Here is a 12,330-nt window from a genome sequence, read left to right as displayed (position 1 = left end):
TAGGTGATTGCAATCACTTCATTAGATTCGACAACTTATGTTCATTATTTTCACACCAAAAGCCATTTTCAAGCTCTTTCGTTTTGAAGGAAGTTTTTCATTAGTATTGTCTTTCAAATGCCATTGGAATTTAACATTTTTATTTTTTGGGCCTTCAAATGGGACATAGTACCTTTAAGGCGACCGTGCATCATCACTTCAAATAATAATAATAATAATAATACATGAGATTTATATAGCGCCATTATCCAATGCCGAACGGCAGCTCTAGGTTTTTTTGTCGCTACAAATTCAAAATACGCCGCGTGGCTACCCTAACATAATATGTTGCCGCTACCGTATGTGACCGTATAGGCCAAGAGCATTAGGTCAAAATAGGCTTAAACCTGGAAATGTTTGGTAACAAGCTGATTTTTTCAGGATAGCTCCAGGAATATGTCTAGAATAACATACTAAAAGTCCTCATATATCCTCCTTGAGCGTTTTCCGTAATCCAAGATGGCGTCCAAAATGGCCGCCATTTCCTGATTTTCTTATAACTTTGCAACTAGATAACCCAAATACAAAATTTAAATGTCCAAATATATGTTTTTTAGCATAAGGAACTCAATAAAATACTTTTTGAAACATTTCGAAACACACAAGTAGCTATAAACCACTTTAGCCCTTCCCGAAATCCAAAATGGCGCCCAAAATTGCTGCCATTTCCTGAATTTCTTATAACTGTGCAACTAGATAACCCAAATACCAAATTTAAATGTCTAAATATATGTTTTTCAGCATAAGCAACTCAAACAAATACTTATCAATACATTTTGAAACACACAAGTGGCAGTAAAACCCCTTGAGCCCTTTCCGAAATCCAAAATGGCGTCCAAAATGGCCATTATTTCGAATTTATCTCACTGTATTAAAGTAGGTGCGTTACGAATACAATCAAATGTCTATACTAGAAAGGCACTATTGTAATACATATCAGTACAAATAAACCTTTCATTAAGTAATTAAATATTTCTTATACATAACGTATACACATCCACCCACCCACCCACACACACATGCACACATATGGCTGCTTCCATCAGACTGACAGTGTGCAAACCGTGAAGAGTACTCAACGTTAGATGGAACTGAAAATGGAGACACATTAGTACCTGTCGCAAAGGCAAAAGTCACAAGGTTTCAAACAGGAAATGCACCTCAATAGCACATGCCATGTCATCTCTGCTAGTAGACCCGGTCATTTCTGTCGCCAATATTGTTGGAATGGCTTCGTATAAACACTGGAAGTGTGGCTAACGTGAACAGATAGACATCTTGAGCTGAGCAACATGAGCTTTGTCCTTCATGGATTGGTTTCATAAAAGTGGCCATGCAGAGTGACCAGTACGAGAATTGAAACTCTGCCCTTCATAAATTTAGACCCCTCCAATCCGAGTACCATCTACACGGGACTATACTTTGCACAGTCACAATGTGAAAAACATATAACTTAAGAATATGTGCAGTAACATTTAATCAGCCCTCGTACATCAGACAGCAGAGATTGTAGCTTCTTCTCAAGACCTAGGAAAAAAGTAATCGTCTGTTTTGGTGGATTTCAGCTCCTCGTGTCATATCTCGGCAGCATATAGTCCATGTCATGGGCAGAAGTATGCTTGTAGAGCTATGGGAGACAGTGTACGCCAAAGGGTCTGTCATACATATGCAATCTGGTCATGCATTTTTCCCTTCTCTTCATGCTCACATTCTTACTTCAGCTGCCCTCATTGGCGTGTTGATGGGTAAACCTGGCGTCTTAGACAGCATAGATAAGGACCACTTAGCGAATCTGTATGGTGCACTCCTCAACCAGGACAAGAAGGTGACTGCTGTACCTGAGAAGAGTGTGTCAAACAGTTAAAGTCAGATCATTTCACAACTCATTGAATGGGCAGCAGGACACAGTAGGACAGGGAAACTTTGTTTGCAGTAAATCCGACATTTATGTGTCTCTTCTGCAATGTATCATTCCAGCTGAAAGGACAGTGGACTGGAAGCTCCATCTCAGCTGTGTGAGGGAAATGATACAACATTTCCATGCTGCAGGACATCTTCCCTAGTTCAATTATGCCAGGTTGTTTTTACAACAGATGGAAGCTCTAGAGCAAACCATGCCAGGAAATGAATATACACAATTCGCAGAAATGGGATACTTCACGATCTGCCGTGTGGATTCATTCTGGGGTGGAAACTTCTCTGATCAGACCATTGAAAAGTTCCTGATGCGGCAGCTGAAAACATCTAGAGAAATGACTCGTGGACGTGGAATCACAGACAGTACATTGGCTGTTAAAGTGGGTTCATGCACTTCCTCACTGTGTTCCTACCTGTGATGAACTGGAACAGTTCACCGGAGTACACACTGGTACACACTGGTACACCAGAGCAGCATAAAGACATACAGCAAAGTACCAGGTCAAGAGACAATAAAGAAAGATGTATCTTTGTTGGATGGCTGCAGGCACATCACCATTTGCTTGATACGAAACTAATTACCTGGTCTCCTTGTCAACTGGCATCGTCGCTGGCTTATCTGTTAACTGTGATTAACCTGTACAAATCGGCCTAGTAGCGGCATCCGAAACGAATGCATGGTAGGAAGTTTACAGAATTCAAGTTCGTACATCGTAAGGACATGGTGAAGACCATTGGTGCCAAGAGTAAGAGAGTGAAAATCAGGGGGAAAAGCACATAAGTCAACCCAACACTACTGTTCAACAGAATAACATGTGTCCTGAATAACAACACTGAGATGGAATCGGTCTTTGCTTATGAACATATTCCCTCGCACTTTCCCTTTCAAAGGTGGGGTGATGCGGAAGCCAACAAAGAGTTCTCTGGGTCTCCTGCTGAATTTGTTCTCCAAGCAATCCAACGTGCCAGAAATGGTTTCTTTGTTTAAGATGGTGGTCGCCTACTGCACCCTTAAGCATTATGGAGCTCATTTGACGGTGGTGTTCGATGGATATGGAAGTGCAACTTCGACAAAGGTAGCTGAGCAGAGACGAATAGCCCAAAGATGTACCTCTTTATTTGATGATAATATATTATATGCCAACAAGCACAACCCAAAACAGCTTTCCTTGCCAACAGCAACAATAAGATGAGACTTATACAAACTCTACGTGACAAAATACGTACCGGTATCAAGCAGACAGAAGCGGATGCCACTAACCCGATTGTCTCTACAGCACAAGCAGTAGCAGAGTCAGAACAGGTGCCCCTTGTTGTCGTTGGTAAGGACACAGATTTACTGGTCATGCTAGTTGCTCCGGCAACCACTTCAACAGATATGCACATGCTATGCTGCAGAATCCTGTCACGGTCTTCAACATTCATGATATTCAGCATGCCATAGGGGACACTAGAAATTGCCTGATGTTTCTTTAAGCTGTGACAGGGTGCGATACGGTCTCTGCAATCTACCGTCAGGGCAGTCGTAAAACTTTCAATACGGTCAACAAGCAACTTGACCATGGCTTGCTTGATACATTCGCAGTGGAAGCACCCATGACGAGGTAAAACAAGAGCCGGGAAAGCCTTTATGGGGCCAGCAGTTCTTGATGACTACCGTCACACTGCATACAATTAAACGGGCAATTGGTCGCAGTTTTCGGAGTTCATCCTTTCAGTTAAAAAGTCTACTTCCAACTAGTGCTGCAGCAAAGCAACATCCATACCGCACCTCTTACAGTCATTATGTATAAAAACTAAGCTTTAGCGACCTTGGTACTAATGTGTCTACATTTTCAGTTCCATCTAATGTTGAGTACTCTTCACGGTTGCACACTGTCAGTCTGATATAGTTGAGGATGATGGAAGCAGCCATGCATTGTATGTGTATGTGGGTTTGTGTGTGTGTGTGTGTACTTTATGCATAAGAAGTATTTTTTGATTAAAAGATTGTTGTAATGATATGTATTTCAATGGTGCTTTTCTAGTCTAGACATTTGATTATATTTATTACGTATCTACTTAGATCTACAATGGGATAAATTTGGAAATAATGGCCATTTTGGGTTTCGGGAAGGGCTCAAGTGGTTTTACTGCTACTTGTGTGTTTCAAATTTGTTAATAACTATTTGGTTGAGTTCCTTGTGCTGAAAACATATATTTAGACATTTAAATTTGGTATTTGGGTTAACTAGTTGCAAAGTTAGAAGAAATACAGGAAATGGCGGCAATTTTGGGCGCCATTTTGGATTTCGAAAAGGGCTTAAGTGGTTCATAGCTACTTGTGTGTTTCGAAATTTATCAACAAGTATTTTATTGAGTTACTTATGCTAAAAAAAACATATATTTAGACATTTAAATTTTGTATTTGGGTTATCTAGTTGCAAAGCTATAAGAAATTTAGGACATGGCAGCCATTTTGGACGCCATCTTGGATTGCGGAAAACGCTCAAAGAGGATTTATGAGGACTTTTAGTATGTTAATCTAGACATATTCCCAGACCTATCCTGAAAAAATCAGCTTGTTACCAAAAATCTCCATGTTAAAACTAATGCTCTTGGCCTAGTAGGAATATTTTGGCGGCTCTATACTTGCTATTGGCCGTAGATGGATTAGACCGCACGGCCGCCGCGGCAAATGCGACCTAGGCATTACGGTCAACTTCACATGATGATTCCAATACGCCCCTGGTCCCCGAACCAACACCCATAACGGTGATCTTTTGCTGCTGCAGCCCCCAAATTATGGAATAGTTTACCAATTAGTATCCGTCAATTCCCATCTGTAGTCTTTTAAAGAAAGTTTGAAGTATTTTGTTTTAAATAGTAATTTATAAGGCAATTTTGTTTAAATTTAGTTTCTAATTATCTGTAATGCTATTATTAGAATTATTTATTATTATTGCTGTATTTTTATTTTACGTTGTACCTTATTTTGTTAAGCGCTTAGAAACATTGTGTTAAGCGCTTTATAAATGTCATGTATTATTTTATTTTTATCGTCTTTTTCTTTTCTACTAATTCATCAGGTGTTATGTTTTTGTTCCTCTAGTAATTTTCCCCGGGCTCTCTTCCTCCTCCTCCTCCTTTATCATCATCATCTTCCTCAATTCTCCTCCTCCTGTTCTTGTTCTTCATCCTTCCTTCATTCCTTCATTATCTCTTTCTCCCCTTCCCCTTTTTCCTTCCGTCCTCCTCTTGTTGCTCCTCCCTTTTCTACCTATACTTCATCATTTTCGTCCTTTTAGTCTAGTTTTTTATTAAAATATTATTGTATATTTCCCTTTCTCAGTTGACATCGGAGACGTCCTTGCTGGAATCAGGAGAATACATCCTCACAGCGAGGCCTGGATGTTGGGCCCGTAGCCATTGAATGGGATCCGTGTCTGATAAACTACACCCAGATACAAATTGATTTATCAAGTGAGTGATTACCAGTCATGGTGTATTGGATCTGATTTTTTGACCTCAATTCACATTTTAAAATTTGATTCGTTATTGGTCATTCACACACATAATCACACATTTTGGGACATGAATCGTTCCCTGGCTTTCCTGTATGAGCAAAGGTAAAACAATAATCGTCAATTTTTTTTTTTATATACTTCAGATTAGTGCCCCCTTCGCCTCCGATAATTGCCCCTATCAAATCGGAGCTATAGTCGTTTTACTTGACAATTTCCATTTCCCTTCCTGATAAGTGCTCTTTTCGTCTTTGATAAGTGCCCCGTTTATTTTAGCATGTGCCTCTTTTTCTTTTTAATAAGAGCTACTTCCCCCCTCATAAAAGCCCCCTTTCACCTTTGATAAATGCTCCTAGTAAAATCTGATCGCTGCCCTTTTTCTTTCAACTACTGTACATTTTCCTTTAGTATAAATGCCCATTTTTCATTATCATAAGTGCCCCTTTTCTTATCTGGTAATGTCCCTTTTAACAATGATACGATGGGTGCCCCTTTTCCGTCAACAAATGCCCATTTCCCATTTTCATAAGTGCCGTTTTCACTCTTTGTGAGTGCTTCTTTTTGTAGGTGTAAGAAGTGCCTAATTTCACCTCTGATAATAACCCTTTGTAATGTAACACTTGCTCCTTTTCTTTTCTAAAAAGTGTCTTATCCCTTTCGATAAGTGTCCCCTTTTCCTCTCATCGCGCCCTTAATTTCAAGCGACTAAGACTAAGAGCAATTTCCCCTTAAGCTCGCTCGCTACCATTGCTCGCATTTATAGATGATATAATTATGTTACTTATCGAAGGTCTTTTTAGTCTTCCGTTATGAAAGATGAGGACTAAAAAGTAGCCTATATTGCCTGACATGTCACCATAGTGCATCAATTTCAATGTCAGATTCTTTACAATTTGGTATTCATGAATTACCAGTTGGAAGCAATAGCCCCTCTGTCAGTTACAAAAAACACACTCTCTTATGTCAAAGAAAGAAGAGTGCTCTACATAACAATATCTGTGCTTACCACTTCATTTTGCACCTTTTCACTATTGACTGCTCACCCCATAGCAGCAAAATCGTGGCAAATATGGTATCATTTAAACACAAATAAGCACGCTTTCTGATGATAATAACCAAAGCGATTAGTATGCCGTGGTAGGAGAGCTGTAATCGGAAATTTAGTGGGCTACTAGGGCTATTTGGCAACTAGCTTAGTAAAGTCGTATGACTATATTCTCATGGTCCCCTGCCTATATTCTCATATTCGAGACATGACGATAAATGTCTGAAAAGTTTGGATTGAAATCTCATGGCACAGCTGCGTGAAGTCCCATGAATTAATGTTTCCGTGCAATACATGTGACTTCTAGCAGCACGATTGAGTCAATGTTTTGGCAGTTTGATTCTTGCATAACCTAATAATATACCTCGAATTCTTATGTACTACCTAACCACCCTTTAAAATGTGCTTCAAGACTATTTCTTGTATTATCATTATCATTATATTTTGAAATTATAATTGTTATCATTATTATCATTTTTATCAATATTCATTATTATTTTTTGGGCAAAGAGAAAATCAAGTAACAGTGAATGCGAAACAACAGTAACATCAATCAATCTCACGGATGCCGGGAAAAGAAAAAAAGATTAGTTAAATAATTTTAACCCAACAATGTTCTTTTCCTATCACTGCGAATTTAGATACACACATAACAAAGAATAGCAAAAACAACATAATCTATAATGAATTGCAAGTACAGATGTGTATATCAAAGCCGAGAAAAGGAAAAACAAATGATGTCGCATTATATAAATCTGTCTTCAAAAGAAAGATTATCACATGACCCATTACTCGAGTTTTATTTGATAGATACTGAAATGAAAAAATGCTGAAACTAATCCATTAATTATTGATTAACATCAACACTCAAACCTACTCTAGGTCGAGAGTTGTTAATTGCATTAATTGCTAAAAACAATAGTAAGTACGTGTGTTTGGTAGCTAATTTATGATAGATTGCTGAAACTTAACTAATGATAAATGAATAGGTAGAAGTCCTTAATAATTTCCTGTGCTCACTTGTGTCGGTATAGTTTCGCTTTACAGAAATCAAACTTTGCAGGAGATATAGCCTGTTACGCCGAGGAAAATTGCAGTCATTACGTTTTCTATAGCGTAGTGATTCTGTACATCAAATTTTAATGCCATATCTTCAACCGTTAGGGTTGTGGCCCTAGGGAGTTGACGTCTGCTTTATTTCTAATTGACAATCATCAACTTACCCACACTTATATTCAATAAAGGTAAGATATTTATTTGTTAATTTCTCATACATTTAGTTAAGTCAGTTGCGCGTTTTTTGTAGAGGGGCGCGAAATAGAATTGATATACTGCAATAGGAATGGGCGATATGTTTGATACTATATAGGTAAGATTAATTAGGATTTAATTTGTTTTTGTAAAGAGCTTTAAATCTGTGTTAAAAGAAGAAAACATGCCCCTGTTTGGATCTATTTTGTTTCTAGTTGCTGTAAGTGTGAACCCGTGGTTTGAAAATAAGGAAAATATGTTACATGTGTTGTTCTTAATATATTTCTTCTTTTGCAATAGGTTATCTTGATAATCCGTAATAAATTCATTGAACATCTTTAAAAAGAATAAGTATTGTGTTTTATCAAAAGTACGGTTATTCATGTTATTGTTTTTGGAAAGGTCACGTGGGGCAAGCCTCATTGGGGCAATCATTGATAACAACAAATAATTAAGTTTACTGTTTGAAATAATTTGTTTCCCTTTTTTCGAACAGGAATCGGTCATTATGGCATTCAAACACGGAAGGCTTCTGGACCCTTCGCTTTTCCTAGTAATCATAATTTGTTTGCAAGCACTTTCTGCAGACACAACAGTGTTGCCCTACAATCTAAGAGATATTGAAAACTCTTTTGAGGGGTGTGTATTTGAAATTCAATCGAAAGCTGCTATTTGCGAAAAACTCGGGTTAACGAGCGTTCCTAAAGAGCTCCCAGAGGATGTTGAAATCCTGAGGATCAGTGAGAACAGTATAAAGTCTTTATTGAACTCCTCGTTTGAAAGGTACCCTCATGTCACCAGCCTAGACGTCTCCGATAACGACATTAGAGTGATAGAACCTACGTCTTTCTATCCCCTCAAAGAATTAGCCCTCCTACGTATGTCCTTCAACCCATATCTTGTACTTCCAACAGGACTACTCAGGTGGGCCACTAAGTTGTCCTATCTTGAAGTGTCCCAGTCAGGCTTGAAATCGCTTCCGGGTGACATTTTAAGATGGAGCCCAACGTTAGATAAAGTATATCTCGACAACAACGAGCTGACCTCAGTGAATATCAGCCTTTGTGGCACATTTGGATCCGTCTTCTTGCCAAAAAATAATATTGAACAGCTCACAAATGAAAACTTTACCTTCACTTGTCAAACAGATGTACTCTACCTCTCAGGGAATCCCATCCGATCAGTTGATCCTGGTGTAATTGCATCACTACACGTCCGATCATTGGTGGTAGGAGGATACACTATGACTTTAGATGTCGTTAGAAATATCCTAATTGGTGTCTCACGTTCGAAGATAGAGAACCTCGAAATCAACTATGCAAATCTTGGCAATTCTGGGGCAATTCCAAAGGATTTTTTTGATCCACTGCGCAATTTTTCGCTTGTATTGCTTAAATTGACCGCTGTTCGTTTCAGTCTTTATCCTTATATATTCTCGAGTTTAAATAAGGTCCTCAAACTAGCTCTCAATCGGGACAAGATAAACAGAATCGAACCGGATTTCTTTGAAGGTATGAAACAGCTAATGGTGTTGAACTTGAACTTTAATCGAATACAAACCATTAACACAAATGGTTCTACATGGAAAAGTGACTTAATTGAGATGCACTTATCTCACAATCATCTAATCAAAATTTCACCTTCCACATTTCGCGGTTTGCAAAATTTGAGGCTTTTAGACCTGACGAATAATCTCCTCCTTATGCTAGAACTGACATCATTTTCGGAACTAAAACGAATTGAGACCATTAAACTTTCTGATAGCGAACTTATGAAATTTGAATTGGTAATCCCGAGCTTAAGATCACTTTCTATGGACAGGTTCTCCATTTTAGCTTTGAGGCCTGGATCATCCTTTAACCATACAGGGTCTCTTGAACATTTGAGAATTACAGATTCTTCGGTTTCTCATTTTAACATGTGGGATTCAAGATCGAATGTTTCTCTTTTTGAAGGGTTGTTTAATCTTACGACTTTGGATCTGAGTAGAAATCCCAAAATGTCAATAATTTTCAAAGATTCGCAACCTCGGATCTTTCAATCTCTCTCAGCTCTACAAACCCTTCGTCTCGAACACTGCGACATTTCAACAATTCATTCAACAGCCTTCATATGGTTGGAATCGCTCCAAGTGCTGAATTTAAAAGGGAACCTAATTCAACGACTTCATTTTGATTTACTGAAGGGCTTAGGCCAAGTGCAAAGCATAAATCTTGCTGACAATCGGCTGGCATACCTCGACAAAGAAGTATTTTCCAATAACCAAAGGATGACAACTCTTCTCTTGTCAAACAACAAATTAACGGTCTTAAACCAGAGTACTTTTAAGCCGATTGAGTCTTCGCTTCTCTCTATCGATTTTTCGTTTAATGAAATCGTTTGTGACTGTGATCTCAGTTGGCTTCTCGATTGGATCGGTCGTCCTATTAAAATCTTAAACGAGAATGCAACTCTTTGTTCGCAAGCCTCTTTAGAGCCGCTCCGCAACGAACCTCTCCTTGATTGCGATCTCTCGAAGCTTTGTGGCCTCAGCATCCCCCTCGTCTGTTTGCCTCCCATCGCTTTCATTTGTCTGGTGGCCACCGCCGTGCTCCTTCATCACTATAGATGGCAATTAAGGCAGAGGCTCTTTCTTCTGAAACTGGCCGTCCTTGGGTACATGGAGCTACGAGACGCTCGGGAACACGATGACTACGAGTTCGATTTGAATATCATCTTCTACGATGATGACGAAGAATGGGTCCGTGAACATCTTCGGTTAGCCATCGAAGAACGGCTTCCGCAGTACCAGAGCAACGTCTTTGGTGACGAGAACCTCGTCCTGGGTATGCACTACTTGGAGGCAGTCGACTATGTGGTGAGGCGGAGTTACAAGACCGTTGTACTGCTCAGCAGGGCCGCTGTCCGCGATCGTTGGTTCCTTCTCAAGTTCCGTACGGCCATGGACCACGTGAGTGATACTCAGACCGAGTTTGTCCTCGTGATTTTCCTGGAAGACATCCCCGACGAAGAACTACCCTTCTTGGCAAGGTTGTACCTAAGTGATGGCAGACCCTATCTGCACTGGCCTGAAGACATCAGGGGACAATTATATTTTTTTGATGAACTAACCAAAAATCTGACCATTAATTTAAAGACGAACGATTTGATTCCTAATGGTTAGTATCAATTTTCACCATTTTTACCATTTTACACGACGGAGTTAAACGAACTTGTTAATAGCTCTTGGTATTATTATTATTATTTTTTTTTTTTTACCGTTGACGACAAACCTCGGCCATATTTAATAATGTTGTTATTAGTTACAAGATATTCAGTATTTGTTATGTATAAATATTCTCACAATCAACTCCCATCTCTATTTCACAACTTTTACAGTTTAAACTCAAACATTCACATATCCCATCCGTCGTTAGTTAGAAAAGTCAGTAAGACATCATGAACCAGATGTTTGGAACTTACCGAATATAATAAGGCATTGTTAATCTATCTTTTCTTAAAAAAAACTCTTATATCGAAATATCAACATAACTGATTTCTACATGCAGTAAGCAATCATTGATATCTCAAATTGTTGTCACATTGCAATTCATTTTGCCATTTCGTATTCTATTTCGTATTCTTTGTTTTCTTTATTCTAAATGCTACATTTGTTTCCACTCCACGATACAACACAGATCTCATCCATCATTCAATACACACACGCACACGCACGCACACACACACACACACACACACACACACATACGAACACACACACACACACACACACGCACGCACCCTCACACACATACACGCGCACACACACGCAATACACTCACGTAATACACTCAGACATAAATATCGTATGAACACCTTTAGATTTTCTTTTGAGGCCGGCATCCTAGCCAAGCATTATATTATTACCCATGATTGCGGTCTCCTGCCCTTTTTCCTTAAATAGTTGGGATAATACTTTAAATTTATAATAATACGTATATATGTAAATAACATTTTGACATGAAGTTATTAATGTTTGTATAATTTGTATTATACCGTACGTTTATATTTTCTTTGTTATTCAGTTATTGTTTTTGGAAAAATGCAGAAGTCAAATTTCAAAAAAATCCAAAGATTGAAGGATCGTTTGAAAGAATAGCCTCAGATTGAGAATTCCATGTAATTCAGCGATGACCGATCACACCCCTAATACTGGACATAACATTGGATTAGATGATACCCATACTAATGACTTTGAAACACATTTCTGGTCAAGAAAGGTGAAAGAATCCAAGTTGAGGATAAGGATTAATCCTTCACTGAAAAGGGACTCTGGTTATTCACTGTCACACATCTTCGCTCCCAGCGATCCGTGAACTGTGTGGAGAATCATTTGGCGTTAGTGGACAAAAGCTTGCTTACTAAAATTGAAAGTTGGTAAAAGCCAAAATTACATTAGCGAACACCCAACTAGTATCATCCATCAAGTAAAATTGTTATGATAATTCTATTACAACGAATTCCAATCATTGGGTATCATCTATTTAGACTCAAATGGTTATAAAAATTAAAAAAATTCTGCATAATTATATTAAA

The sequence above is a fragment of the Strongylocentrotus purpuratus genome, unplaced genomic scaffold (assembly GCF_000002235.5).
Source record: "Strongylocentrotus purpuratus isolate Spur 01 unplaced genomic scaffold, Spur_5.0 spur5_contig_833, whole genome shotgun sequence".
Lineage (NCBI taxonomy): Eukaryota > Metazoa > Echinodermata > Echinoidea > Camarodonta > Strongylocentrotidae > Strongylocentrotus > Strongylocentrotus purpuratus.
The sequence above is the reverse complement of the archived record's forward strand: the minus strand, read 5'-3'. Positions refer to the sequence as shown.